Here is a 24,338-nt window from a genome sequence, read left to right as displayed (position 1 = left end):
CAAACTCCTTTCTGATATTGCTCCACTATGTCGGCGCAGAATTAGGGGGATTGGTGATCCTCTTCCCATCTTTACTTCTGAGAGCCGCTGCTACTCCAAGATGCTCTTTTTATACCCAGTCATGTTAATGACCTATTGCCAATTGACCTAATGAGTTGCAGTTTGGTCCTCCAGCTGTTCCTTTTTTGTACCTTTAACTTTTCCAGCCTCTTATTGCCCCTGTCCCAACTTTTTTGAGATGTGTTGCTGTCATGAAATTTCAAATGAGCCAATATTTGGCATGAAGTTTTAAAATGTCTCACTTTTGACATTTGATACATTGTCTATGTTCTACTGTGAATACAATATCAGTTTTTGAGATTTGTAAATTATTGCATTCTGTTTTTATTTACAATTTGTACTTTGTCCCAACTTTTTTGGAATCGGGGTTGTATGTAGTAAACAAAAAAGTGTTAAAAAACACAAAATGTTTGATATTTTAGATTCTTCAAAGCTTCCAGAGTTTATCTTGATGACGTTTTACACACTATTAGCATGATCTTAACCAGCTTCATGAGGCCGTCACCTGGAACGCTTTTCAATTAACAGCTGCCTCGTCAAAAGTGAATTAGTGCAATTTCTTACCTTCTTAATGTGTTTGAGATCAAACAGTAAATAATAAAAATACAGTAAATAGCTCTATTCTACAACTGTACTAATCCATATTACAGGGTTCTCCAGAAAATCTGAAGTAGCCGGCTTCAAAAAAGTAGTAGCTAATGCTAATGCACTAATGCTGGGGGGGGGTCTGGGAGCATGCCCCTCCCAGAAAATTTAGAAATTTACATGCCTTCTGATGGCTTCTGGTGCATTCTCAGCGAATAAATTATTAACCATTTCCCTGTAAAATACTTGCAAAATATGTCAATTTCCCTCCAGATATGTGTGAGCTTGGCTTTCTCACTTACCCTCTGTAGTATGCTGCCTGGCTCTGTAACATAACTACATGGTGTAACATGACATGACTACATACGCTATGATGTGGTCACATGGTCCGGCTCAGCCAATCAGAGCACAAGAATCGATCAACATTTATGGCGTTGCTTCTAGTCATGACCCGAATCAAAGATAATTTTATGGTGAAATGATTGGATTTGCAGCAAAATATGGGCAGTGGAGATGATATAACATTCAAAGGCAAGTTTTTATTTTTTTTCTGGGATCGAGTAGGCAGCGCAGACTGTCTGTGTAGGCGGAGAAAACCGCCAGTCGCTGGCGCTTGTGGACATCTCTGATATAATGTCAAGAACGGCTCAACTAAGTACAGAGAAGCAATGTCCATCATTACTTTAAGACATGAAGTGTCTTTTAATTAATAAAAACAAAGAACATTGATTTGGAAAGTGTGCCCAAACTTTTGACTGGTACTGTATATTATTTAGCACCATGACAGCTCTTGAAAAAGACAAAATCTGGACACAAGCTACAGAAAAAGTGAATAAGGTATGAAGTAAGTGAGATGAATAGATAATGGTTTGACATATTGATGGAGAAAAAGGATAATGTACACTTTACCCATCACACAGGGAAATTGTTTTATGTCTCTAGGTAACTGCTGGCCAGACACACTCATGCCAACACACTCTTCAGCCTCTAGCACACTGAGCCATGTCTGAAAAGCAGGAAGTTATGTGTCGTAAGAGAAACTGATGTATTCTATAAGACCCCAATGATGGCACGCAGCATACTAGAGAGTATACATCACATTGCAGATTGAGACATACCAGATTGGTCACTTATCACTCAGTTAGTCCTGGCTCTAAAGTGTTCGTTCGTTCGTTATCTATAGCCGCTTTATCCTGTTCTACAGGGTCACAGGCAAGCTGGAGCCTATCCCAGTTGACTACGGGTGAAAGGCGGGGTACACCCTGGACAAGTCGCCAGGTCATCACAGGGCTGACACATAGACACAGACAACCATTCACACTCACATTCACAACTACGGTCAATTTAGAGTCACCAGTTAACCTAACCTGCATGTCTTTGGACTGTGGGGGAAACCGGAGCACCCGGAGGAAACCCACGCGGACACGGGGAGAACATGCAAACTCCGCACAGAAAGGCCCTCGCCGGCCACGGGGCTCGAACCCGGACCTTCTTGCTGTGAGGCGACAGCACTAACCACTACACCACCGTGCCGCCTTGCTCTAAAGTGTTGTTTTTTAAATTCCATATTTAATATTTCTTATGCCATTCATATGACTTGACTGTGTCTAAGAAGTTTCATTAATTTGGGTGTGTAATTGGGGGAGGGGGGCCTAACAAGACTTTCATGAATACCAAATTGCTGGTGTAAATGCTCCTACAAAAGATGTACAAAAAAACTAAGCTCGTATCCAGCTATAAATGATGTCCAGTGTATGCAGTGCCATTTGTAAAAATAGTTTAACCTTTTCATGGGTGTCTTTTTTTTTTCATGTTTTAGCACAATTTTTATACATTTAGAGATAAAGTTCATCCCAAAAAAAGTGTTTCATTTCCTCGTGTTATTTTTCCATGTAAAATGACTTTTAAATGACTCGTTATTTGTAAATGTAAATCAAGTGGTTATCAGTAAATGTTAATTGTAAACAGAAACATAAAAGTTAAATGGAAATGGAAATGTTTAAAGTTAGACTGCTTTTCAGATTTCTTAAGTCATGGAAAGAATTTTCCCAACACCTAGTTATTTTTGTTTAGTGGACCGAAAGCTACTGAATTCGAATCACAGACTTCCAATTTTATTAGCTTTTTTTTAAATAGAACAATTAATGAATTTAAGGCCACATGGCCTTAAATTCTCCACTATTTTTTCCTGCTTCACCATGACCCAATTCAAGATACTACACCATGCATCACGTGGTGGGCTTTCCCCATTCGCGCAAGGCATTGTGGGATACAAATTTGAAACAGGAGAGAAAAACGAAGGACACAGATGAAATGTGAAAGACCAACTACAGTAACGGAAAGCGAGAAGAAAAGATGTTATGTTGTGAAGGAAAGGAAACGCAGGACCAAACTAATAAATATCGGCGGTCAGCGAGCACCTCGTTGTAATCAGCTGTTCGTTTAGCGACAGAATGATGGAACTGTCAGTGCACGGTCAAAGGTAAACCTGTAGATGGCAGTAATGCAACACTCTGGATGCCAGCTGCTGTAAAACCCAAAAGAAGAAGAAGAAGAAGAAGCAGGTAAACCTGCACATGCACACACAGACTTCCTCTGTCTGCTTGACTGCGTGAAGCGGGCGATTTCATGCACATTATTTGCTTTAATCTCCTCAAATTAAATAACTTCCCAGCCATAAAATGTCCTGTTTTTTGTGAGATATTACAGAAATAAACATATATCACAATGACCAAATTCCAACGGGAACTAAATTTCACTGATTTTATGAAATCGAAAGGCCGTCTAGCTTTAACTTAAATATTAAACAAAAAATAAATGTTACATTTAATATATAAATATAAATTTAGTACTTAAATGTTTTGTTCATATGCTAATTGACCCCGACCCTTCAGAGTTTGCTTCACTGAGAAAACATGGCAGCGGTAGAGTTGCCAGATTGACACCACGCTGTGTGAGATTAGGAACAATGTATCCTGTGCAAAGAGCTAATTGACCCCGCCCCTTCAGAGTTTGCTTCACTGAGAAAACATGGCAGCGGTAGAGTTGCCAGATTGACACCACGCTGTGTGAGATTAGGAACAATGTATCCTGTGCAAAGAGCGAGTCCACTGGTGGCAGTGTTTTGTGTTTGGCTATCAAGATGCTGGTTTCAGATTGTGATGTTAGCTGTGCAATTGTTAAATCCTTAAACTAAAAGGGCATTTGGTAGAGTTCATACTTCTGCCAAGCCACATATTCAGATTTGCATCAAAATCTAATCAAGTGTTCCTTGGCCCATGGCTCACCTTTCCTCCAAATTTCATCAAAATTTGTTCACTACTTTTTGAGTTACTTTGGGAAAAGATAAACAAACAGAGGGGAAAACAAAACCTCCTCCATGAAAAGTAGGCGGAGGGAAATAATTTCTGCTTTGAAATTCCAGATGTACAAAAGTAGTGAAGTAGATACAACGCATTAGTGGTAGCTAAGATGGCTACCCTTATCAAAAAGAAGTATACTTCAAGTTAATTCTATTAAGTATACTTAAGTAAAGTTAAACTATATTTCCCTAAGTGTACTTTTGTGTACCAACTATACTGATATCAATGTACTTACAGTATACTTGTAAGTAAACTAATCTAATACTTCGTGGGACTAAATTGGCCCATGTTTATTTATAAAAAGTATACTTTAAACCTAAGAGAAGTAAACTTTGAGACTACAACTAGTATTTGTTTTATTTTGTACTGCAAGTATACCACAAGTAAACTTATATACTAATAATTTACTAGTTCTATTCTTGTAGTTCACTCTTTAGTTTACAAAAGGTTTTTGTTTTATACTTCTAGTCCACTTTTTAGTTTACTAAAGTATACTTTGTAGTATACTGGAAATATACTATTGGTTTAATACTCGTTACACACTTCTAGTCCACTTTTTAGTTTACTAAAGTATACTTTGTAGTATACTGGAAATATACTATTGGTTTACTCGTTACACACTTCTAGTCCACTTTTTAGTTTTGAAGTTTACTGCAATTACCCTTCTAGGTATACTATTAGTTTTCTAGCCTGAACCCTTACCTCATGCACACTACCAGTAGACAACTTAAGTGTTTTGTACCTTAAGGTACAATGAAGTTATCTCATCTCATCTCATTATCTCTAGCCGCTTTATCCTGTTCTACAGGGTCGCAGGCAAGCTGGAGCCTATCCCAGCTGACTACGGGTGAAAGGCGGGGTACACCCTGGACAAGTCGCCAGGTCATCACAGGGCTGATACATAGACACAGACAACCATTCACACTCACATTCACACCTACGGTCAATTTAGAGTCACCAGTTAACCTAACCTGCATGTCTTTGGACTGTGGGGGAAACCGGAGCACCCGGAGGAAACCCACGCGGACACGGGGAGAACATGCAAACTCCGCACAGAAAGGCCCTCGCCGGCCACGGGTCTCGAACCCGGACCTTCTTGCTGTGAGGCGACATCGCTAACCACTACACCACTGTGCTGCCCACAATGAAGTTATAAAGGTAAGAATTCACAAAATAACAACAGATATTCAGGATTAAGAACATATTCATTTTCTTTAAAAATCAAAACTTACTACAGGGCAAGTCCACTTAAACATAAGGCACAAATATTCATCTCATCTCATTATCTCTAGCCGCTTTATCCTGTTCTACAGGGTCGCAGGCAAGCTGGAGCCTATCCCAGCTGACTACGGGCGAAAGGCGGGGTACACCCTGGACAAGTCGCCAGGTCATCACAGGGCTGACACATAGACACAGACAACCATTCACACTCACATTCACACCTACGCTCAATTTAGAGTCACCAGTTAACCTAACCTGCATGTCTTTGGACTGTGGGGGAAACCGGAGCACCCGGAGGAAACCCACATGGACAACATGCAAACTCCACACAGAAAGGCCCTCGCTGGCCACGGGGCTCGAACCCAGACCTTCTTGCTGTGAGGCGACAGCGCTAACCACTACACCACTGTGCTGCCCGGCACAAATATTTTAATACTTTATTACACTTCTGTTAAGTATATCTTGACCAAAAGTAAAAAATATAAGCTTAGTATACTTAAAGACTTTTCTATATACTTTTGAGTATAAGCCAAGTACACTTATGTATAACTTTATTAAGTATATCTCTGATAAGTAAAAGTAAATAACAAGTAAACTGAAAGCATACTCTCTTATTTTTAGTTTAAAAGAAGTATACTAGAAGCACACTTGAATAAACTTATTTTTTGTAAGGGTACTTGATTAGCTAGCTAATGCTATGGGTGCTACTTACATTTACGTTACCTTCTTCTATGTTTTTGTACACGTGTACACTTAAGAAAAGGAATATTTGGTCATTCTGATGTAAAAGAAAATATCATGCATGCAGCATGCGTATGGTTAAAAGTGTGATACAAATAATACATATTTCTTCATTTATAAAAATCATGCTCCATCTTCTTTTTTCAGAAGTGGATATTATATATTCAGCTCCTCACAGTTCTTTGTGAACTTCTGAATTCTGAAATACACACACACACACACACACACACACACACACACACACAAACGCGGGTGCTGTTAGTCATTGGAGCAGATCGTGCTGTCTGACTGCAGGGCGCTGCTCTGTGCTGGCTGTGTGTTGAGAAGCAGCTGTGTCTCAGACCAGCTTGCGGATGAGAGCAGTTACACAGCAGTGTGTCAGCAGATTGGATTAGCTGTTCCAGACCCTTGAGGCATGACGCTCACCACACACCACCACTGCTGTATGACACATCTCTCTTTTTAGTCCACGGCCTGCGTGTGGCCTTTGTTCAGCATCCTCTTTTGTACTCCCATGCTGTGAAATCTCAAAATGGATAAAAATGCTCTTCCCTCACTGTTGATTCCTTTCTGAGTCTCCACTAAAGCTTAATACTCACAACCCTCCATTCTTTCTTTTTTAACACCCTTTTCCAATTTCTCTCTATTGCACCACCATTTAAAAAAAAAAGAACACGGACATGGCAGTTTGATGTTGCCATAGTAACGGGCCTTGCTGTGGTGATGGTGATGGCAGCCTGAAGTCTTGCACTTTTTGTAATTGCGCATTCCCCTGTCACATCTAATGGTGGCCCGCCTTGTTATTGCCGAAAGGAGATGACAGAACGCAACGAAGTTTCAGGATGGGAAATGAGAATGACTCAGTGTGACAGATACCTGCAGGAACGCGGCACATGTAAGCTGTCAATGCTTAAAGGGATATCATTCGCACCTCCTGCCAAAAGCAAGTTCTTGGAAGGGCTTAGGGAAGCAGTTGGATAGGAAGAACATGGAATTGCATGAGAGAGTTTATGTATATTGACTCCAAGGGTCAGGAAGAGGTCAGTGCTTGTCTGGGTTACGATGTCTAGCAATAAAGATTTCATGTCCTTGACCGCCATGCAATGGAGTAGTAAGGCGTCTCCTTCCCTCCACTAGCCTGAGGTGGTGCCTTGAGCAAGCACTAGCAACCCCTTGCTCCCCCGGTTAGGGTTACAACCGAAGACTGGACTCAACAGACTGCACAGAAGAGACCACCACCTGGTGGTTCAATGGGCAGGAAGGAAGGCAGACCCAGCAAAACATTTGTGGAACATGATCAGGGCACAATGCAGCACGTAGAACACTATTGGCCATCCACTGCATCCCGGCCTAGCTCCAGCCACCTTGATTCTGTCTTGCCCCTGGACCCAGTTAGGTCAGGACGAGAGAGTGAGGCTTACAGCTGCACAACTCTCCCTCAATCTGATCCAAGTCATGCACAAGTCTCATCTCATCTCATTATCTCTAGCTGCTTTATCCTGTTCTACAGGGTCGCAGGCAAGCTGGAGCCTATCCCAGCTGACTACGGGCGAAAGGCGGGGTACACCCTGGACAAGTCGCCAGGTCATCACAGGGCTGACACATAGACACAGACAACCATTCACACTCACATTCACACCTACGGTCAATTTAGAGTCACCAGTTAACCTAACCTGCATGTCTTTGGACTGTGGGGGAAACCGGAGCACCTGGAGGAAACCCACGCAGACACGGGAAGAACATGCAAACTCCACACAGAAAGGCCCTCACCGGCCATGGGGCTCGAACCCGGACCTTCTTGCTGTGAGGTGACAGCGCTAACCACTACACCACCGTGCCGCCCCCATGCACAAGTCATGACTTCAAATTCAAATTCAAATCCTGAGGCGATGGGCAAGTGGTGAAGCGGCAGGTGTGGAAACACTGGAAGCTGTAGTAACGAACTTGCACACAGGCGGCCCAGGGCATAGGGTCGCTCTCTGCTGGAACGAAGCAGCAGCAGAGATCAGCAGCCTCCTGGGTGTCTATGCAGCCCTGTTTAGGATTCCTCCATGGAGGAAGGGGCTAGAAAAGGTGCCCTAAACCTAGCCTGCTTCACCTCAACCTGGCCAGCACACTGCGGCTGGTGGGGATCCCACTCAGCAGTCGAAATACAACAAAAAGATAGTGAAGGTACTCAACCTTGGCACATGGAACATCAACATATGGGCGTACCTTCAAAGCCTGGATGGGTCTCATCAAATAAAATACCCCGACCACCCACTTTTTGGGGAATTTAGTCTGCTCCCCTCAGGCCGCCGTTTTAGAATTCCTGCTGTAAGGATAAGGCGTGCCAGAGATTCTTTTAGTTTAGTGGCTATTAGGACCCTTAATTCATTAAGGGACACCTAATTTTTTTTTTCTGTAGTTACTATTATTGTCATTGTTTAGTGGCAATAACTAATAGTGACAGTCATGGGTTGGGTGGGGGGGTGGGCTGGTGGGTATATCCATTTGAGTAATGTGTTTGTGTGTAAATATATTTAGGAATGTGTCTGTGTGGTCCATGTCCATGTCTATGTCTTCTTAACTCATGTTCTCTGAATACCTGCTGCACACCAAATTTCCTTTTTTAAAGGATAATACATCTGAAACTTGAACTTAAACTTGAACTATCAGTCACCTCTGGACCCACAACCACCACCCACCAAATTGAAGCCATGGTCATCTTCAACCACGAAGGATGGGAGAACATCAGATTTTCATCATTTAGTGCTTGTAGCTTTTCTTACAACTTTATTTGTATTTAATTCAATTCTATTTTACTTGTATTGCATTTTTCAAAACAGGCTTTTTCACAAAGCCTATTCCTGTGGAGGACGGCCCCATATGGACAGATGAAAGTCACACTTGGAAGATGTTCTGGACACTTACAGTAATGCTTTTATGGCTGAGGACTACAGTTGACTTGTTAACTTTAGGACTGCAGTTGTCATGAACACTTTTGCACTCAAGTTTCCATCAATGAAGAGTTTATAACATCAATGAAACATAGTTCATGTTAGAACTGTTGAAAATGTTATAATCACGTTGTCTGTTATCACCCAAATGAGGATGAGTTCCCTTTTGAGTCTGGTTCTGTTAGGACTAGGACTGTTTTGGCCTCTAGAGGCCGCTGTTATTTCCTTTTCATGTCGTGTTTATTTTGGCCTCTAGAGGCCGCCACTGTTCCTGTGTTTTGTGTTTGTGTTAATTGCCTAATTATCTTCACCTGTGTCCTTAATTAGTTTGTCTATTTATACCCCTGAGTTCAGTCCTCTTGTCACGGAGTCTTTGTGCTGTTATGTTTATCTCCAGTTTCCTTTGTACTGTGTTTTTTGATCTTCTTAGCTTTTGAATTTTTGCACTTTGCTTTTCTTTTGGATTTTACTCTTTGGTTTTTTTTTTTGTCTTTTGTTTTGCCCTGTATATAGTGTATATAGTTTAAATAAACCTTTTGATTCTTTTTCTACTTCCGCCTCACGCCTCTGCATTTGAGTCATCCCCCTGGTGGCCTAGTGGGGGTTTGCTGGATTATCACACCTACGAACCAGGTTCGAATCCCAGCAAAACCCTAACAGAAAGACTCCGTCATGACCGACTCAGCAGAGGCTGCTTCAACTGTCTACCCGGCCAACCTTCAGGGAATTATGGCAGCTTTGACACGCTTCGGAGCGACCATGGACGCTCATGGACGTACGCTCACCAGCCAACGTGAGGCCCTCGCTCGCCACGAGGAACTGCTTCAGCAAATTGGGAAAACCCTGGCACAGCTGACATCTCTGCCTGCATCTCCTGCTCCTGATCCAGCTCCCACTCCTGCTCCAGTGCCTCCTGCAATGCTGCCTTCTTCACCTCGCGAACCCAGCCTTCCTGCACCACAGAGGTATGACGGCAAGCACAGTGAGTGCCGAGAGTTCCTTACCCAGTGTCAACTCACCTTTGAGCTTCAGCCTACCACCTACACTACGGATCGCCGCAAGATTGCCTTTGTGATCACCTTATTAGCTGGTAAGGCGCGAGCCTGGGCTACTGCTATCTGGCAAAGACAGGGACCTGAGTGCTTTGATTTCCAGCTGTTTTCTGAAGAGATGCTTCGGGTCTTCGATCAGGCAGACATCAGTACCGACGCAGCCCGAAAGCTCACGTCCATCCGGCAAGGAGGAAGCGTCGCAGATTACGCCATCTCGTTCCGAACACTCGCAGCAGTAAGTGGATGGAACGAGACTGCCCTGGTGTCAGCCTTCCACCATGGTCTGTCTGACCCCATCAAGGACGGTCTGGCCTCTATTGGATGCCCAAGTGACCTCGAAACCCTCATCTCACATGCTATTCGTCTGGACAACAGGATGAGAGAACGCCACCAAGCCTTGAGCCCCCCCAGCCTCCCTACCTCTACCTGGAGACCGTCTACCTCCTTCAGTGACTGTCCAGAACCCATGCAAGTGGGTCGTACTCGCCTCTCCGCATCTGAGAGGGAGCGCAGAAGGAGGGACAAGTGCTGCATCTACTGTGGCAAGCCTGGTCACTTCCGAGCATCATGTCCCGAACTCTTGGGAAAAGGACCGCCCCGTCCAGCCGAGGGAGGGTTGTGACGGGGCCTACCCTCTCTCCCGGACTCCCTGGCCAAGGAATCTACATCCCGGTCTCCATCTCCTGGGGTGAGTCTGTCCACTCTTGTCAAGCTTTGATAGACTCAGGGGCGGCTGGGAACTTTATGGATATTCACTTCGCCCAAAGCATCAATATTCCGACTGCACCTCTTGAAGTCCCACTGTCTGTGTCTGCCCTCGATGGCCAAGCGTTAGGTGATGGAAGAGTCACCCAAGTTACTTCTCCAGTTTTCTTCCAGTCTCAAGGTCACAAGGAAGAAATATCCCTGCACCTGATTCCTTCACCTGAGTTCCCAGTTATTCTAGGCCTTCCTTGGCTTACTCGCCACAACCCTCGCATAGACTGGGTAACAAGCCAGGTTGTGGAATGGGGCCCTGCATGCCATGCCTCTTGTCTGCTCTCTAGCTCTCCTGTGTCTCCTGCCGAGCCCCCTGATCTCACCGAGTTATCTCAAGTTCCCACAGAGTACTGGGATCTCAAGGAGGTATTCAGCAAGAGCAGGGCCGCCGTTCTTCCTCCGCACCGGGCCTACGACTGTGCCATCGACTTGCTCCCTGGGACTACCCCTCCTCGTGGCAGACTGTTTTCACTCTCTCAGCCAGAACGCAAGGCCATGGAGGAATACCTCAAAGATGCCCTGGTCTCTGGGTTTATTCGACCCTCCACTTCACCTGCTGGAGCCGGCTTCTTCTTTGTCGGCAAGAAGGATGGGGGGCTCCGACCATGTATTGATTACAGGGGCCTGAATAAGATCACTGTGCGCAACCGATATCCCCTTCCGCTGATGTCCACAGCTTTCGACCTGCTCCAAGGCGCCACCGTCTTCACCAAGTTGGACCTACGGAACGCATACCACCTCATCCGTATCCGACAGGGAGACGAGTGGAAGACTGCCTTTAACACCCCGTCTGGGCACTACGAATACCAGGTGATGCCCTTCGGACTCACCAACGCACCAGCTGTTTTTCAGGCCCTAATCAACGACGTCTTAAGGGACATGATTAACCTATACGTTTTTGTCTACCTCGACGACATCCTTATCTTTTCCAAGACCGTGCAGGAGCACCGCCACCATGTCCGCCAGGTTCTCCAGAGGCTGCTACAGAACAATCTGTTCGCCAAGGCCCAGAAATGCGAATTTCATGTTCCCGAGGTCTCCTTTCTGGGATTTATTGTACGGACAGGCCAACTCCAAATGGACCCTGCCAAGACCCTGGCCGTCCGGGATTGGCCTACTCCCAAGTCCGTTAAGGAGGTTCAGCGGTTCTTAGGATTCGCTAACTTCTACCGCAAGTTCATCAGGAACTTCAGTTCTGTGGCAGCACCCATGTCAGACCTCACCAAAGGGACAGGTGGATCTTATGGCTGGTCTCCTCAGGCAGAAAAGGCGTTCAAAGACCTCAAGGACCGCTTCTGCACGGCACCCATTCTGGTTCTCCCGGACACCTCCCAACCATTCATCGTGGAGGTGGACGCCTCGGACAGTGGTGTCGGCGCGGTGCTCTCTCAACGTTCGGAAGGAAAGCTGCACCCCTGCGCTTACTTCTCCCACCGCCTGAGTCCTGCTGAGTCCCGGTACGATGTGGGGGATCGAGAACTGCTAGCGGTCAAACTGGCCCTTGAGGAGTGGAGGCACTGGCTGGAGGGAGCACAACATCCATTCCTGGTTTGGACTGACCACAAGAACCTGGAGTACCTCCAGCAAGCCAAGAGACTGAACCCTCGACAGGCTAGGTGGGCCCTGTTTTTCAGTCGGTTTGACTTCACCCTCTCATACCGCCCCGGCTCCAAGAACACCAAACCTGACGCACTGTCCAGACTGTTCTCTGCCACTAACAGGGAGAATGAAGTCGGGCCTATTATCCCTGTGTCCCGGATTGTGGCCCCTGTCCGCTGGGGTATTGAGGAGGCTGTCCGACGAGCCCAACGCCAGGACCCCGGTCCTGGGACGGGGCCACCAGGCCTCTTGTACGTCCCACATCAAGCCCGGGCCAAGGTTCTCCAGTGGGGTCACTCTTCCCCTCTCACCGCCCACCCGGGAGCTCGGAGGACCCTGGACTTCCTGAAAAGACGCTTCTGGTGGCCTAACATGGAGAAGGAAGTAAGGTCATTTGTCCTGTCCTGTGAGGTTTGCACCAGAACCAAGAACCCATGACAGCGTCCCCAGGGTCTCCTGCATCCTCTGACCATTCCCCGGCGTCCCTGGTCCCACGTGGCAGTCGACTTTATGACGGGTCTCCCTGAGTCACAAGGTAACACGGTCATTTTGGTCTTAGTTGACAGATTCTCCAAGGCCTGCCGCTTCATACCACTGTGCAAACTCCCCTCTGCTCTTGAAACTGCGAAACTTTTGTTTAATCATGTCTTCCGAGTCTTTGGTCTTCCACAGGACATCGTCTCAGACTGAGGGCCCCAGTTCTCCTCCCGAGTGTGGCACGGGTTCTGCAAGGTCATCGGAGCCACTGCCAGCCTCTCCTCTGGGTTTCACCCACAGTCCAATGGTCAGACGGAGAGGCTCAACCAGGACCTGGAAACCACCCTGCGAGGCCTGGCTATGGATAACCCGACATCGTGGAGCACCTGGCTGCCATGGGCGGAGTACGCCCACAACACCCTGCAGTCATCGGCCACCAAGCTGTCGCCATTCCAGTGCCAATTCGGGTTCCAGCCACCTCTGTTCCCGGACCAGGAGGAGGACGCGGGGGTGCCCTCGGTCAACCAATATGTGAGACGGTGTCGCAAGACCTGGAGCAAGGTCAGGAAGACCCTCATACAGACCTCCAGAACCAACCAGACTCAGGCCAACCGCCATAGAAGACCTGCACACGCTTTCCGCCCTGGGCAGCGTGTTTGGCTGTCCACTAAGGACCTTCCACTGCGGGTGGAGAACCGCAAGCTTGCTCCTCGCTACATTGGCCCCTTCAAGGTGGTGCGCAGGGTGAACCCTGTCTCCTACCGGCTCCAGTTGCCCCGGACTCTGAGGATCAACCCCACTTTCCATGTTTCCCTGTTACGGCCCGTACTGACGTCTACGTATGCCCCTGCCCCTAGGAACCCCCCACCCCCCCGCATCTTCCAGGGGCAGACTGTGTTCACTGTGAATCGCCTGCTTGACTCCCGCCGGGTCCGCGGCGGGTTGCAATATCTGGTGGACTGGGAGGGCTATGGTCCTGAGGAGCGCTGCTGGGTTCCTGCTCGGGATGTCCTTGATAAAGAACTATGTCGGGACTTCCATTCGGCCCATCCGGATCGCCCTGGGAACGTCAGGAGACGCTCCTAGAGGGGGGGGTCCTGTTAGGACTAGGACTGTTTTGGCCTCTAGAGGCCGCTGTTATTTCCTTTTCATGTCGTGTTTATTTTGGCCTCTAGAGGCCGCCACTGTTCCTGTGTTTTGTGTTTGTGTTAATTGCCTAATTATCTTCACCTGTGTCCTTAATTAGTTTGTCTATTTATACCCCTGAGTTCAGTCCTCTTGTCACGGAGTCTTTGTGCTGTTATGTTTATCTCCAGTTTCCTTTGTACTGTGTTTTTTGATCTTCTTAGCTTTTGAATTTTTGCACTTTGCTTTTCTTTTGGATTTTACTCTTTGGTTTTTTTTTTTGTCTTTTGTTTTGCCCTGTATATAGTGTATATAGTTTAAATAAACCTTTTGATTCTTTTTCTACTTCCGCCTCACGCCTCTGCATTTGAGTCATCCCCCTGGTGGCCTAGTGGGGGTTTGCTGGATTATCACACCTACGAACCAGGTTCGAATCCCAGCAAAACCCTAACAGGTTCCTCTCGAGGTTTCTTCCTCATGTCGTCTGAGGGAGTTTTTCCTTGCCACTGTCACCACAGGTTTGCTCATTGGGGATCGATTAGGGATAAAATTAGCTCATGTTCAAAGTCATTAAAATTTTGTAAAGCTGCTTTGTGACAATGTCTATTGTTAAAAGCGCTATAAAAATAAACTTGACTTGACTTGACAAAGCTACTTGACAGAAGTCTGGATGTAGATTTAGATCCTTAATGAGCAAGCCAGAGGTGACAGTGTCAAGGAAAAACCTCCTGAGACACCATGAGGAAAGGACTCACAAAGGAACCTATCCTCTTCTGGTTGACACCAGATAGTGGGATACAGGTGTAGAAGAGTAAAGACAAACAGTACTGAGTGTTTTGAAAGGATGTTCAGTATTAGCATGTTGTGAAGAAGAGTCCTGAGATGAGCACAGGACAGGCTTTATGATTACAGCAGCATTTTCGACAGTATCCAGGTGAGATGATCCACTGAAGGAAGCACGAGACTTTGGCATTAACCGTTTTTGGGAAGTCTGATTCTTCACGGGGTCCGTGTGGGACTGAGTAGAAAGTGCATCATGAATACAGACTCTCTAAGCAGAAGTAAAGGTTGAGGATGAGTTCAGAAGATCTGTATCCAATGATGCCAAAGAAATCACTCTTGTTCATTTTATTCCTATACATTCATATAAGATTGAGCTTGTTCTTACAGTTTGGTTTCTGTTCTCTTCACGGTACTAAAGTGATCTCAGTCGTGTTCTTCCTGTGCTACACGACTCCTTTGAAAGCAAACAGCAATGGATGATGTCAGGAGAGAAACGGGTGCTTTACAATTCCACATGGGCATCTCGGTGAATGAAGACAACAACCTGACATCCCTCTTGATGTTCATTCTGTGTCTGTGTGAGTGTGTGTGCACGTGCATGTGTGTATCTGGCTGATGTAGTTGGCATTCATTGCAAAAGCACACCATTTTGTGTCAGTAATAGCACATGCTGACGTTTTGGACCTTGGAAGCTTCACTTGATGTTTGGTGTGTTTCAGGAAAACAAAAAAGACAACACCAAAAGAAATGAAACATCTTCCCTGTCATTAATTTAAAAAATGTCATTTTAACCTCCTAAGACCCAAGCTGTTTTTTTTACATGCATTTTTTATTTCTTTTTGCTATTTGGGCTTATTAGAACCTGATTAGAATAAAAACTAAGCATCATCTTTGATAAGATGTACTTTTTGAGAAAAAGTATGTCCACATATGTGGATTCTTGTTCTGAATTTCTAAAAACTGCTGTCCACATATGTGACCGCTAGGCCCTAGGAGGTTAAATGATCAATTAATAAATCAAAAATGACAAAAACACACAACAAATCTCTATGAAATCAGTATTTGGTCATCACTGAAATATTACAACTACACCTGTATTTTTTGATACTTCTGCTGCATTAATACCGTAACATTAATACCGTAACTGTAGCATTCAAATAAACCTCATTTGATACTAGGCCATTTTGAAACTCCTACAATGACTGTGGTTGAAATAAAAATAAAAATAAATAGCTATCTTCATGGGCGGCACGGTGGTGTAGTGGTTAGCGCTGTCGCCTCACAGCAAGAAGGTCCGGGTTCGAGCCCCGTGGCCGGCGAGGGCCTTTCTGTGCGGAGTTTGCATGTTCTCCCCGTGTCCGCGTGGGTTTCCTCCGGGTGCTCCGGTTTCCCCCACAGTCCAAAGACATGCAGGTTAGGTTAACTGGTGACTCTAAATTGACCGTAGGTGTGAATGTGAGTGTGAATGGTTGTCTGTGTCTATGTGTCAGCCCTGTGATGACCTGGCGACTTGTCCAGGGTGTACCCCGCCTTTCGCCCATAGTCAGCTGGGATAGGCTTCAGCTTGCCTGCGACCCTGTAGAAGGATAAAGCGGCTAGAGATGATGAGATGAGATGAGCTATCTTCATGCATTTTCTTATTTTTACGCAAGTAAAATGAGATTTTGGAGGAAAAAATTTAAAATAAAATTCACTATTATTCTATCCATCATGGAATAATGTGTGGAAACACCATGTGAACTTCGTGGAGATTTCTGGTAGCTACTACTGTATGCATGTGAGTTTCCCTGCAGGAAATAAACTTCAGCTGTTAAAGGAAATTCGTTCGAATGTTATAAAAATGATGGCACTCTTCTATGAGAGCATGTGAACCTATCAACAAATACGGTTAATCAAAAATCTGGATCATAAATTTTTTTTGTGTTATTTATCATTCTTTTTAGAGATTCAAGCGTGTCAGTGAATGAAATAAAAATAAAAACCACGCAAATTCTTTTATTTTTTGATCGGGGTAAATCGCTACCTTCGGCGGGTTTGAGAAGCAAAATAATAATAAAAAAAATAATAAAAATGAGTGGCCTTAAGGTGATCAATGTGTGCTAAGAATACATTTCCTACATTAATACTGTACACCACCTCCAGCAGCCTGATCCACTGACATTAGACAAGTTTGGTTCATGGATTCATACGGCCTACTGTGGCCTTAAAGTCCTGTTCTTGGCTGACGGGAGTGGAAGCTGAGGTCTTTTTCTGCTGCTGAAGCCTATCTGTTTCAAGGCTCAATGTGTTATGCATTCTGAGATGCTTTTCTGCACACCACAGTTGTAAAGAGTGGTTATTTGAATTACTGTAACCTTCCTGTGAGCTCAAAAGAGTCTGGCCATTTTCCTTTGATCTCTCTCAACAAGAAGGTGTTTCCATCTACAGAGCTGCCATTCACTAGATGTTTTTTGTTTTTCGCACCATTTTGTGTTGTTGTGGTGGTGGTGCAAAAAATCCAGGAGATGAACAGTTTCTTAAACATTTGCACCAGTCTGGCACTAACAACCATGTTACAATCACTGAGATCACATTTTTTCCCATTCTGATGTTTGATTTGAATATTAACTGAAGCTACTGACCTGTATCTGCGTGATTTTATGCATTGAGCTGCTGCCACATAATTGGCTGATTGGATAATTGCACGAAAGAGCAAATGTACGGGTGTTCCAAATAAATTGTCAGATGAATGTATAATTTATACTTTTATATTTTTTTTGTGAAATGGAAAGGGTTTTTTTTTTTCCATGACATTTAATGTCACTCAGCCCAATTATCCATTTCCAAATGCATCAAAACAACCGGGTTAATTTTCTCTGCATTGGAATGGTACAAATGCAGCATTTGTTTTGGGAAGATTTGAATTTTAATGAGGTGATGGATGAAGGGCATTATGAGTCATTAAATGTAAAGTTACACATAAAATGTTAAGTCTAAACATTGTGTTTGCATCAGAGGTGGACAAAGCACCCAACTTCATTACTTAAGTCAAAGTACAGATCTCACTAGTTAAATGTGACTCCAATACAAGTGAAAGTTGTCCAGTCAATTTTTTACTTAAGTTAAAATACTGAAGTACTTGCTTTTAAAAATACTTAAGTATTAAAAGTACATTTTCTGCCAATGCATCATTGTATTATTGCCACAGCGCTTACAAAACCTAACGCTCTGACCAAAGACAGAAATGTGAATTCACAAAACGAACACATGCTGTGCCATCATGGTGGTTTAACATTAAGCTAGCTAGTCAATGACGCTCCACCTGACATGCTAGCAAACTCTTTTCAAACTCGAAATCATATTGGGTAGCTAACGCTACTAGAAAAGAAAAGATTTCGACATTCTGTTTATTTGGCAAGATTATGCTAAAACATATTTCTGAAAGGACTTCAGATAAGTTAACATTATTCATGTTAGCATAACTCTGTTTTTACATGCTAACTAACAGTGTCCAAGTTAACTAGCTATGTGTAAATGTTAGCCGTGGACAAGGCGATGGCAACTTGGCAGGAAAATCCATAGAAAGTCATTTGACTAACCAGACTGCATAGCTATTGCAACGTTATCGCTAGCTCTAAAAGCACAGACAACTTCGTTGCAAGCTTTCTCTTGGAATAAAACGTTTATATATCAATATGCTTCCGCAGGTTGGACGGCAAGTTTTTGTAGGCCGTGATGTGGTTCGTTTTGGGCAAACAAAGCAAACATTTAAAATTAAATGAATCTTTAATCCTTTCAGAAAACTGAAACATGGGTTCATGGGCCATGAGTGCATGCATTCCCCAGAAGAACCGCCTCCTTTCATTCTGCCATCAACTGATCATGTTCAAATAATGTTGTTGAGAAATCACTGAACTTGATTTTATACAGTCTATGGACGTGATGTGACCCTAGTGATTACTGATCGGCTGTCTCAGTGTCACCTGCGAAAAAAACATCACGTTTTAGAAAAGAAAAAAAAACATCCACTTTCAAAGCTGCTTCATAGTAATGAGTAACGAGGACCTTGATAGAAATGTAGCGGAGTGAAAAGTACGATATTTGCCTTTCAAATGTAGTGAAGTTAGTCATAAGTTTAAAAAAAAATTACTCAAGTAAAGTACTGTACAGATACTCAAAAAGTGTACTTAAGTACAGTACTCAAGTAAATGTACTTTGTTACTGCCCTTCTCTGGTTTGCATCCACTGTTCCTGGATCCTGGAACAAAGAAAAAAGTAGTTCTTGACTAAAAGAATGTATAAAAATATGACTAAAAATTCAATTCAATAATGCCCTTCATTTTATAATGTAATTATATTCTGATGCAATATAAAGTTTGATTGTGACAGTGAGGGAGTGGTCAAGCATCGGTTGTGAACGGTGAGGAGGCAGGTTGAACCACCAGGTAACATGTGATGTGGTGCACCTGTATCAAATTACTGGCTGTCTATTAACCTGTGTCTCTGTGTGTCTTTCAGATAGTCAGGAACGAGAGAGAGAGAGAGAGAGAGAAAGAAAGCTGTGACACCCTGTCGCGTGTGTGTTTAGTGTGTTTGTGTCATGAAAAGTCACTAAAAAGTGTGCCAATAAAACAAACTCACCTATTCTGAAGCCTGCTTCCCATCCTTCTCTTTCCCAAAGTTAGAACATTGTTACATTGATATAATCACAGTATGTCACATATGAAATATATGTTTGGGGCTGTAAATACATAAGCTATGGAATGGCTTATAATATTATTAAATACACAAAATGACACAATTAATTACAACCCCAATACCAGAAAAGTCCGGATGCTGTGTCAACTGTAAATAAAAACAGAATGTGAAGATTTACAAATCATGGAAACCTTATATTTCATTGAAAATAGTACAAAGGCAACATATCAAATGTTGAAACTGAGAAATTTTTAATTTCTGCACCTATTAAAACTGCATGGCTCTGTAGTAAAAGAGTCCAGGTGCTAAACTGGCCTGCCTGCAGTCCAGACCTGTCTCCCATTTAAAACATTTGGTGCATTATGAAGTGCAAAATACGACAAAGGAGACCCCGAACTATTGAGCAACTGAAATTGTAGATCAGGCAAGAATGGGGCAACATTTCTCTTTCAAAACTACAGCAATTGGTCTCCTCAGTTCCTTAATGTTTACAGAGTGTTGTTAAAAGTAGAGGTGATGCATCACAGAGATGATGTAAACATGCCCAGTCCCAACTTTTTTGAAATGTGTTGCTGACATCAAATTCAAGATGACCATATATTTTTCAAAAAAAAAAACAATAAAAATTCTCAGTTTCAACATTTGATATCTTGTCTTTGTATGAGTTTCAATGAAATATAGGGTTTCTATAATTTGCAAGTTATCAAATTCTGTCTTTATTTACAATTTACACAGCGTCCCAACTATTTTGGAATTAGGGTTGTAATTAATAGCACTGTTCCTTTAAAGTCTGCATCAGAGGAGACAGTGTAGTAATCAGAAACACTGCTTAATTCAAGGAATTTATGGATAAAATTTTATACATACATACATACATATATAATGTAAAGTGAACTGTAAGTATAGCAGACGAGTGCTCAGGCATGTCAGACCACTGTGTTTTGACACCACAGACAGTGTAAAGACAGTTTATTCACTAGCTATGCTTCTTCAAGCTTGTTTATACTCTTCGTGATAAGGAGCACTGGCAGGAACAGAACACGGCTTTAATATGAAGAAAAGAAATGTGTCTCCAGCTTTAAGTTCTTGCCACTTCTGTTTCTCTCTTGTTTGGCATTTACATTGAGAAATGTTATCAGGCTGTCAGCATGTCAGGGGCGTTACGGCTTTCTAGTGAGCCTTTCTAGGCGAGGTGCATTTGATTAATACGCTGCCATCGCAAACTAGTACCTAGCTGTCACACCAACTGTTCATGCCCAACCGCCCCCCAGACATGACGCACGGGGCGGGGAGAGGAGGAGGGGGTGTGTGTGGCAGAAATAAAACCTTATCTCATAACGCGACTGTAGCCGAGCATGAAAGAACACTGGAAAGGTTGCTTGACTGCAGGTGTTCAATTAAAATGCAGATTTCCATTTTCACTAGCTAAATATGCAGTGACCTTCGAATGTACTCAGTGTACTTGACATGTAATATAGCGATAATTTATTGTTCAGTACTTGATGTGGTGATTTAAACTGGAAACTGTAATTATATTCAACTGTAATAGGAGATTGTATAGTGAGAATGTATAATGCTGTGTAATTACTAACATCAATTACAACAATATGCTTATTCACATAGGCCATTAAAGGTCATTAGACCACAGCACTGTTGAATTCTTGATTCTGATGGCATTCATTTTCTAAAAAGAAAAAAAAATGGTAGTTCTGGCGCCAGGTGGCATGTTGGTGTAGTGGTTAGCAGTGTTGCCTCACAGCAAGAAGGTTCTAGGTTTGAGCCCGGTGGCCAACGAGGGCCTTTCTGTGCGGAGTTTGCATGTTCTCCCCGTGTCCGCGTGGGTTTCCTCCGGGTGCTCCGGTTTCCCTCACAGTCTAAAGACATGCAGGTTAAGCTAATTGGTGGCTCTAAATTGACCGTAGGTGTGAATGTGAGTGTGAATGGTTGTTTGTCTCTATGTATCAGCCCTGCGATGATCTGGCGACTGGTCCAGGGTACCACGCCTCTCGGCCATAGTCAGCTGGGATAGGCTCCAGCTTGCCTGCGACCCTGCACAGGATAAGCGGCTATAGATAATGGATGGATAGTGTTCTGGCTCCATGGCAAATCATAGGTTTATAAATACATTTTTAAAAAAATGTGTAATAAAACATATTGGTCAAGTTTTCTGTTTTCTGCAATGCTGAATATTTTGTATCAGTATCATTGTTGAGATATTAAGCATTTCCTCATTATGCTAAGGAAGTCAGTACATTGAAGAGTGCCTTGAAATTGATTCCTTTGAATACACTTGAGTGTTTTCAAAATCAAATTATCTGACTTTGTATAATAACTCAAAAGACCAGCAGTGGCACCAACACAAAGCCCATCGTGAAGTATGCAACATTTCCCCTGCTTGGCTTTTTTTGTATGTGTTTCCCTCACCTTTGGTCAGCTCAATACTTTTTGACAACTGACCTTTGTGGATGGAAATTAAAAAGTTTATGTGTGTCTGCACACTCTAATGATGAGCTTTGCCCTTTTCCCTGTCAATAATCCACAGGCTGTAACACTTGACATGAGTTGTATGGCCATAAAGTACAGATATGGAGAGAAAGAAGGTAAAATGAAAAGGTGCAGTCATTTATTGCAGACAGAGTTTGTGTTATGTAATCTAAAAATATCTAATTTCCGAGCAATGTGTTAGAGTGTAAAATTCTTTTCAGATAATTAGCTCGGCATACATGAACTTCCTTGCTCAACTTTCTAGACCAGAGGTTCTCAAACTTAGGGTCAAGAGCCAGTGTGTACTAAAAATAATACATCATGTTAAACATTTCTACAGTTAAGTATATGCCTACCAATCACAATTCATGGCCATTCTGCACCAGCTTAAGCTTTATGTTCAGTTCATTACACTCAGAGTTTTTCAGTGGTCCTTTTTTTCTACTTTCGGTTCTTCGCGTCTGAAAAGGTTTGGAAACGTTTCTAATAGAACAATCAAGTGACAACTGTAGAACCTGATAAGACTACAGTTTTGTTTTGTTTTTTAAAGCATGTCCCATTGTCCAGATCATCTATTCTGTTTGGGCAACAGACCAATTTAGAAAATAACCATTTCATCAACCTTCTATGCAATAGATGACTTGCAACCATGTGATCAAAATGTGCTACGTCATGAGCATCCGCCATGATGTTGGATATACAAAGCAACTAGGATGGCAGCTGCTGAAAGCGTGTCTGTAAACAATGCTGAATTTTCTCAGTATTACCATGATTTGAACGATCGAGCGAAGATAGATATGTGTGGTTTTGACCCATATTATTTTAAAAAGTCAGACTTTTCTGAAGATAAGTCACTTCTACCGGCCATTGAGTATGAATACAGGTCATTTTGTCCCATGACTATTTTGTCCAAAGCCTTTTTCATATGCACTATCAGTTATTTTATATTTCAGGTATTTGTTTGTTTGAAAAAAAGGAGGAATTCTCAATGGAATTTGACCGAAGCAAAACACATTTTTGTAAAGCAAATGAGTGCCATAGTATGGATCATGTTAAATCTTTAGGCGCCGAGCAGGGCTCTCGAGAGGGCTTCATTCGCGAATCCTGGGCCGAGGCACGGTCCTATTGACCTGAGACCATGCTCTTTCCATGGGAGAGGCTTAGAGGGAGGTGCTTGTCAAATGTGGCATCGCTGCGAGCTCCGTTGGCCAAGTTATTAATTTTTAAAGCCGGCTGGATCATGTTAAATCTTTAGGCGCAGAGCAGTGTTCTCGTGGGGCTTTCATTCACGAACACAGGAATACCTGAAATATAAAATAATTGATAGTGCATCTGAAAAAGGCTTTGGATGGAATATCTTAACTATTGGACAAAATGGTCATGGGCGAAGTGTCCTGATCGCCTTGTCTCCTCTCTGTACTAAGCCTCAGAGTTTCCTCGCCCTCTTTCCGAATCACGGACAGAATTCTATAAATTCGGAATGTGCCACGGTCACGAGTACTGTTGTGACCACAGCCATATATAGCATAAAGATATGGCATAGCTGAAAGAACACTTAAAGTGGTGGAAAAACAAAGAGAGTTGCGCATGCACGGCTATGTTTTGTTTGGAATGTCGCTTGACCCTGCATTTGTTTTTCCACCAACATGGCCGATATCCGGGTTTCTATTTTGCTTTGATGTCACTTGCAAGTCAAGGATATACACTCACGAGCCACTTTAATAGGAACTTGTTCTTGATTCTAAGATTCCTGTTCTTGGCTGCAGGACTGGAACCCAATGTGTTCTTCTGCTGTTGCATGCTGAGATGCTTTTCTGCTCACCACGGTTGTAAAGAGTTGCTAAGAGTTACTATCTTCCTGGCAGCTCGATCCAATTTTCCTCTGACCTCTCTTATCAACAAGACATTTCTACCCACAGAACTGTCGCTCATTCAGTGTTTTTTAGTTTTACACCATTCTGTGCAAAGACTGTTGTGTGTGAAAACCCCAGGAGATCAGCAGTTTCTGAAATATTCAAACCAGTCCATCTGGCTCAAACCAACACCCATGCCACAGTGAAAGAAAGTCACACTTTGAGATCACAATGTTTTCCCATTCTGATGTTTGAAGAAGTGAACATTAACTGAAGCTCTTGATTTGTATCTGGTTGATTTGATGCATTGTGCTGCCGTCAAGGGATCGGCTGATGAGATACCGGCATAAAACAGCAGATGGATGGGTGTTCCTGATAAAGTGGCCAGTGAGTGTATGTACACAACATGAACAATATTGATAGAAGCGAGACACCATGTGTTTGGGGATGGCTCACTACCCACAAAAGAGGATTTACATTAAAAAGGTATGATGGCTGATATTCCACAGGGTTTCTATGATCTGTAAACTTACAATGGACTCTTACATTCACATACTTTTAATGAATACCTTCTCCATAAAACAATGCAACATTTTTATTCAATTCGCAAAACATTATTCT

Source organism: Neoarius graeffei, chromosome 22 (assembly GCF_027579695.1).
Source record: "Neoarius graeffei isolate fNeoGra1 chromosome 22, fNeoGra1.pri, whole genome shotgun sequence".
NCBI classification, from domain to species: Eukaryota; Metazoa; Chordata; class Actinopteri; order Siluriformes; family Ariidae; genus Neoarius; species Neoarius graeffei.
Note: the sequence above shows the minus strand (reverse complement) of the source record.